Genomic DNA, 7,929 nt, shown 5'->3' on the forward strand with positions numbered 1-7,929 from the left:
TTCTTCCTCGTGGCCATTGGACATCACACAGGTTTTTCATTTTCCTCTTAGACATCGTACTTCTGTCTTGTTTATGGAGAATGGCAATCCCACCTTTAGTTTCTCAGACTAAAATCTATGAAGTCAGCTTTCACTCCCTTTCTCTCTTAGAGTCTCAAACTATTTCATCAACACATTCTGTCAGCCCATCAGAATATATTCAGCAGCCTGCCATCTCACTCCTTCCCTCATCTGGACCACCACCAGTCTCTTCTGCCAGGGCTGTCACGATAGGTCAGTTTCCCTGCTTCCACGGTGTTCTGTCGGATTATCGGCTAAACAGATTTTGTTTTTTTTTTAAATATTTATTTATTTATTATGTATACAATATTTTGTCTGTGTGTATGCCTGAAGGCCAGAAGAGGGCGCCAGACCTCATTACAGATGGGTGTGAGCCACCATGTGGTTGCTGGGAATTGAACTCAGGACCTTTGGAAGAGCAGTCAGTGCTCTTAACCGCTGAGCCATCTCTCCAGCCCCAGATTTTGTTTTTTTGAGACAGAGATCCGCCTGCTTTTGCCTCCCGAGTACTGGGATTAAAGGTGAGTGCCACACACGTGCACCAGATTAGACCGAACCATTCTTTTCTTCCTGCAATGACTTCTTATGTAAAATCCAAAGGTCTTGCGTGGTCTCGATAGCCCCCTTTTAGTCAGGCTTCCAGCCTTGACTTCCAGCACTATCCTTTTGTCCACTCTGTTCCAGCCACGTTGTCCACCCTGTGCAGCTCCAGGGCTCTCCAGCCACAGGGCTGCACTTACCTTCCCTCTCCTCCAACACCTTCATCTCTGTTTTCTATTTTGCTTGCTCCTTCTGAGGCCACAAACACTTATGCTCACAATGCCCTGCGTTCCTTTAACCCATGAAACCTCAGCCAGCCTCGTCTGTGATTGGAGGAAGATCCTAACCCTGTGCTCTAACCAGAGGATGGCTATCTGGACATTACTTCCTCAGAGAATTTAGTATTTTAGTTCAGCCAAAATGATGAGTCTAAACTTGGTATAAGTTTGAGAGAGTGAATAAAGACATAAATAAATAAATAAAAATTTTCCAAGGACCTGTTGTTTACCTTCTCCTCCTCCTCATTTTTTTGGGGGGCAAGTTTCTTATTTGAATGTCTCCCCCCACTAAAATGTAAGCTCCTTGAGAGCAGGAACTGTGTGCCCCCCCCACAGCTGTATTTTCAATGACACACAGTTGGTTCTTAATAAATATGTTTTGAATAAGTGTTTTGGTACATTTATTAATCGAGTCTGGTATCTGAGGTTCCTTAGAATAAAAAAGCGAACAGAACGGCACGAGTTCTTGTATATAATATTCAGTAGAACTGAATGACTCAGAATGCCTCTCATTAGGGGTCAGGGCATCTTAGGTGTCGCCCATGGCTTAGTTTCCTTTCCTTTTCCTGTTACCCTGGTGAAAGCTACTTAAAAGAAGAAAGGGTTTACTGGCTCCCAATTCCAGGTTACAGTTCATCCTTGAGGGAGGAATTAATGCATGCGTGACAGGATCCAGCTCACTTTCTCCACGCATGTGATTCAGCATCCCCTGTCCAGGGAATTGGTGCTGTTTACATTCAGGGATGGTCTCCCAATCCCAACCCAACCGAGATCCCCCACAGGTGTAAATAACCACAGGCCCACCTAATCTAGACGGTTCCTCAGTGAGAATACTTCCCAGGTGGTGTTAGACTCTGTCAAACTGGCAAAACCAACCCCAAGTGCTCTTTCTTCATGAGATTCTTTCATGTGTTGCCCCCCCATTTGGTGGCTTTCCAATGGCCTTTTTGTTCACACGTTTGATGTTGCTCTTCCCTCTCCCCTCCTCCCTCGCCAGCTCCACATCTGTGCCCGTGTCACATGACCTCCAGTGTGCTCTTCCACCTACCCTCCCTTAAAGATCTCTTTCCCTCTCCTCATGGTCTTATGTAAAATTCCCGACCTATTCCCTCCTACACACATATCCATACCTATTAACTAGAACCTGGATCTGCATTTGAGAGGAAGCACTTGTCTTTCTGAGTCTGAAATATTTCACCTAACATAATTTACAGTCCTGAAAATTTGATTGCACTCTTTTTTTCTGGCTAAATAAAATTCCACTGTGCATGTGCTCCAAAGTCTCTGTATCTATTCGTCATCAATGTACGCCTAGGCTGCTCCGTATGCTCTCCCTTCTTTAGAAGGAGAGATGGCTCAGTGCTTAAGAGGCACTTGCTTTTGTAGAAGTCTGGGACTCTGTTCCCGGTGGCTATCTGGCAGCTCGCAACTGCTCTGGATCTCCAATTCCAGGGAGCCCAGTGCCCTCTTCTGGCCTCCACTGGGACCAGATGTGCATGCGCGGTACACATGTACACTCTACACACGTACAGGCCAAGCACTCATGCATGTAAAATTGAAAAATAATTAATTTTTAAAAAGGTGACTCATTAATTTCAAATGAAAAAAAATTTTTTCCAAATATTTATGGCTCCAAAGCAAAGAGCTATGTTGCTAAGAAGAGGAATTGAGAAGCTAATTAATTTTAATGGTTTTTTTTAACCTGTCACCTTTTATTAAACACTAGTTCTTAGGACATGAAGATCCAGCCACAGTGGAATTCTTCACAGATGGGTGTAGGACAGGGCTTATGCTCAGGTGTGCAGCCCCTCATAGTGGCCCTTCTTCAGTGGTACTTGGGTGCCGTTCATGTTTGAGTTCCTTGTAAGAAATGCAGTAGCTGAAAACCCCTGAGATGCTGCCTTTCTGCACATTCACACATTAAAACACTTGTAATTCCGGTCATAACCTCTCTGAAAGGCTCCCACAATGCCACTGCGGGTGAAATCCCTCATGGATATCCAGCTTGGCAGCTCTCCAAGTTTAACCTCCATAAGCTTCTTCTCCTTCAGTGGCACGAGCGATACCATCTCGCAGCCCTGGTGTCCGCAAATCCCCTAATCTTATTTTCAAAGGAATCATGTGTAACTATCCCATCCTGGATGTATTAGAAGGATAGTAAACCATCACAAATAGTAACTGCCTAGTGGGCACCTTGCTTGAAGTAAAGGAAGATGGGACTCCCTGAAGTTTTTCTTGAACCCTTGGCCAAAAACAAACAAACAAACAAAAAAACCAAAACAAACAAACAAACAAAAAAACAACAACAAAAACAAAAAACAAAAAAACCCCCCACAAAAGAAACCAAAACAAAACAACAACAAAACCTTGTCATACTCTGCAACACTCAGGTTGTATGTCCAGGGATTGGGATTGCCACATCCCATGTGACAAGATGAAGGGTCAACTTGCTACCCTTTCCTTCCTGTGTTAAATTGTAGATAACAATCATCTCCTATCCAAAAATGAAAACTGCATGCCTTTAACACAGAGGACTTCTCCAACATTGTCTCCATCACTGCACAGATGCTCTCTCTTCCAGAGCGCTCTTTTCCATCCCAAGAAGCTGAAGACACACAAGCAGCTGAGCCAAGTTCTCGGGTAGGTTAAAAAGCTACCTCCCCCAATGATGGGACTGATCACAGTCTTGTGTGGTTCTGGGAAGGGAAACGTGGAAACAACCAAGTGCTGGCAGCTAGGTACCCATGCCAAACGGAGCTGAGTTTGTTCATGGCGTTCTGCTGGCTTCCGTAGCCACCAGTGGTCTTCCTCGGCACCTACCTTTAAGTAGCCACCGTTGGTCGGTTAACAGTAACACTGAACATCGAAATCACTTCTTGTCGCTGTTCTAATGGGTCGCCAAAGGTTCTTGGGGTTGAGGCCGATGATAAAATGTTTGCCTAGCAAGCATGAGGCTCTGAGTTTAATCCCTAGTACCACTAAATAATAAAAAATAGATAAGGTTTAAAATACATTCCAGGTTCTTTACAGGAGGCAGGAAGATGGCTTAGTCATCTAGTCAGTAAAGTGCCACACAGCGTGAGGACCTGAATTTGATCCCCGGTACCTATGAGAACTGGATGTGGTGGCAGAAGTTTGCCGTTCCAGGACTGGAAGATAGATAGGCAGATCCTGGAGCTTGCTGGCCAGCCAGCCTAGCCTACTTGGTAAGGTCTAGGTTAGTGAGAGACTTACTCAAAAAACCAAAGTGGGGCCGGGCGGTAGTGGCCCCTGTCTTTAATCCCAGCACTGGGGAGTAAAGGAGGGCAGATCCTTGAGTTTGAGGCCAAGCTGGCCAACAGGACAGCCACGGCTACAAAGAGAAACCCTGTCTCAAAAAACCAAACCAACCAAACAACCAAGGTGGCCTGCTCTTGGGGTGCAGCACGTAAGTTTGACCTTTGGCCTCTCCACACAGCCTCACGCACACGTACCCACAACCCCCAGCACAAACATGCATAGGATTAAATTTTGTCTTTCCTGGCAGTGATTCTGCTTTCTGACTGTGATTCTTTGGTAACAAATCTGCCAAATGTAAAACAAATTATTATCACTCACTGCAGGCTGGGTTGGACAGGATCTGCAAGGAGAAATTTACCTTTCGCCTTTGTGCTGACTGACTGCTGGGTATTTTCTTCCCTTCTCTGTGAGTAGTGAAGTCCTTGACTTTCGGGGGGTTATTTTGAGTTGGGAAAGTCAAAACCAGTACTCCTGAGTTAGATCTCATAATAAATGTGCAACATGGATTCATGATCAACACACTGCATCAGGTGAGAAGTAAGGCATCCCTAGGCCCAATTTGCTCTCATCAAAAGCTGGAATCTGAGGACCACGTGTGGTGGCCGTATGGCATTCTTAGTAAGTTCTAAAATGCTTTCTCGTCCTTCTCGACTTTTGTGACGCCTGACAGTGTTAGTTAGCATTCCTCTAAACCACCCGATTTTGCTTTAGTCGAAGCCCGTCCTTTTCACTTCTCTGGGCCCTTATCTATATTAGTCAGCTTCTTTCTCTGACTTCGAATCTGCAAGTGTCGCCTGATGTCACTCAGCCTCGCTCTTGTGCTGCCTTCTCCACACTCTTCTGAAGCCACACTGTTTGGATCGGCAGCCACCGCCTTGCAAATCTACAGAATCAGTTGTGGGACATCCGTGCTGTCTCAGCCTAACTTCACTAGCTGGTTCCAGTAACAGCGTACACCAACATCCATCCATTCCAGAAGTCACATCAGTTCCCTGTCAACATCCATGCCAGTAATACAGACAGGTTTTTGTTTTTTGGGGTTTTTTTTGTTTTGTTTGTTTTGTTTGTTTTCCAGCAAGGACTGTGGATTCCTATCTACCCACCTCCAAACAATAGAGGTCTATCCTGCGAACTGCCTGGGACCCGGTAGGAGATGCGTCCAATCCAAGGCTCCAGATTACAAAACCACAGCCATAGTTTCCATCTGCTTAATAACGTTAGAGCTGGCGTTTCAATCTTCATTGGCTTAGCTCTTGCTTTTTACTTCTCTGGTAGTTCAAGATTGGGTGGAAAAACAAAGGTGTTATTTATTCATCCCTCCTAAAGCTTCCAGACTTAGTTAATAATTAGTCTTCAACAAACAGCTACTGAGCAACTGAAAAACTTCCATTGTATAAATTCTCACTCTATCTCATTTGTCTCTGTCTGAGTGAGGGCCCATTGGTCTAATGGTCTCAGAAGTTGGGGGAGAAGTGTGTGGTAAGATGGCCCAGCAGGTAGTAGCAGTAGTAGAGTTTGATCCCTGAGATCAACAGGATGGGAAGAGAGAACCAGCTCCAACAAGTTGCTTTCTGACGTCTACATGCACATATGTGGCACACAACCACTTCAGTGTTCCTTGTTGCTTTTGTTTTAAAGCCAGGGAGCAAGGCACAGCCTAGCCAGTCTCTGGGAGGGAGGAGCGGCCAGTGGGCCTGCTCTCCAGGCTCCTTCCTCACACAGCCTGTCAGAGCTGTTAGGGTCTGCGGCAAAGGGAGATAGGGGCAGAGTTTGTGTCAAGGGGCACTCCGTTCTTGTCCCGATCCAGTCATTATAACTTATGTCAACCAGCACAAAATAACTCCAGGATAATTTCCCCTGTTTATGTAACACTGTTTTGTTTGTTTGGTTTTGGTTTTGGAGACAGAGTTTCTCTGTGTAACAGCCCTGGCTGTCCCGGAACTCGCTCTGTACATCAGGCTGGCCTCGAACTCACGGAGATCCGCCTGCCTTTGCCTGCAAACCTCGCCACCCCCAGTGGGGGATTAACAGCGTATACCACCACACCTGACTTATAATGCAATACTTTCAAAAGCTTCATTTCCTGCGGGTAAAGCATTTTTGGTCCTTTCTCGTCTTTGAAGAAGCCAGGAAGCTCCGAAGGAGCTCGAGGGAAGCAGGAACTGAAACTGCCATGTTTTCTAGGTTACTCCATTCTCTGGTTGTACTTTTCTTTCATTTCCTATCTCGAGGTTTCCAAGACGCTGAAACCATTCGCAAAGGTTAAGAGAAGGCAGAGGAAAGTGATTGACAACAACCCGGGAAGTCTAACTGGTATTGCCATACAAGTTTGGAATTTGCAGACTCAGCCACGGGTGTTGTTGATAAAGTAAGCAGGACTCCAACACCATGATCTCAAAAGTGTCCCAGCACACATCTGGCCTCCAGTCTAAGGAACTGGCCTGATGAAGGTCTGTCTTCAGTGACAGGTTAGTGATTCTGCTTCTCTACCCCGGCAACCCTGGGATTCCGGTCATTCTAGACTTTGTTTACTTCCTGACTTTATCAACCCAGTGACTGTTTTCATAGACAGGACTGGTTTAGGGAGTCTCAGTTTTCAAGGGATTTAAGGTGGAGTTTTGAGGCCACCATGTGGTCTTTGCTGAAATTTCGATATGGCGATCCAGTGCTTAGAGATCATGAAATACACTAAGGTAATGCAATGTTTATCCACCTCATGGATAGGCTTCTCAGAGTATCATCTTAGCCTTTATGGACTCACTTTTTAGGAACTGTACCAGGCCAGGGGGTGACTGACATCAAGCAAAGCTATCATCACTAACGGTGAGCCAGGGCTGCTGCACAGGTGAAAGGCATTTGCTTCCTGGCCCAACAACCCAAGGTCAATCCCTAGAATCTACAGGGCCGCGGGAAAGAACTGACTCCCCGAAAGTTGTCCTCTAGCCTCTACACACATGTGACCCTTCTCCTCCCAAACAAAGAGATGGTTAAAAACAGTGAGCTAGTTTAGCGTGACATATCCTGTGTCACGATGCCCGCCATTAGCTGTGAATGTTTCTGACAGTGTGCCTAAGTCAAATCAAAACTCTTCCGATCTAGGAAGACTGGAGGAAGTGAAACTGCAACATAAAAGAGGGGCCAGAAAGATCCAGAGCATGAGTAAATGGGTGTGGATATCAAAATAAATAAATAAACGGATAAATAAACAAAAGCAAAGCTTGGGAGAAGAGAGGAGGGGCAGCTGTAATATGTAAAAGACAGAGTGTGACTCGTACTTGGATTCGGCTTGAACAAAAAAGCAGCTGGAAAAGACACATTAGGGCACTAGGGTTGGAATCCAGAGATAGAGGATTTGTTTAGCATGATGAGGGCTTCCGTTCAATCACTAGTGCTGAAACGACTATCTTGCATTAGAACAAATGAGAAAAGGTTAATTATGACTGGGGATTAGATATGATTATGAAATTATTATTAATAGTCTTAGATGTGATGATATAATCATGATTTATATATTATGTTCCTGAATTTGGAAGATGCATGCAGAAATAAAATTTCATAATAGCTGTAATTTACTTTCTTTCTTTGCTTCTTTCTTTCTTTCTTTCTTTCTCTCTCTCTCTCTCTCTCTCTCTCTTTCTTTCTTTCTTTCTTTCTTATGGTTTTTCAAGAGAGGATTTCTCTATAGCTTTGGAGCCTGTCCTGGAACTAGCTCTTGTAGATGAGGCTGGCCTTGAATTCACAGAGATCTGCCTGCCTTTGCCTCCCAAGTGCT

General features: G+C 45.0%; 1 pseudogene; it reads right to left on the reverse strand.

Annotated features, from left to right (window-relative positions):
• Window positions 1-2,687: 2,687 nt before the first annotated feature.
• LOC146890611 (ATP synthase F(0) complex subunit f, mitochondrial pseudogene) lies at window positions 2,688-2,947 on the reverse strand (annotated as a pseudogene).
• Between the last annotated feature and the right edge of the window lie 4,982 nt (window positions 2,948-7,929).

The sequence above is a fragment of the Myodes glareolus genome, chromosome 23, assembly GCF_982192425.1.
Source record: "Myodes glareolus chromosome 23, mMyoGla1.1, whole genome shotgun sequence".
NCBI lineage: Eukaryota > Metazoa > Chordata > Mammalia > Rodentia > Cricetidae > Myodes > Myodes glareolus.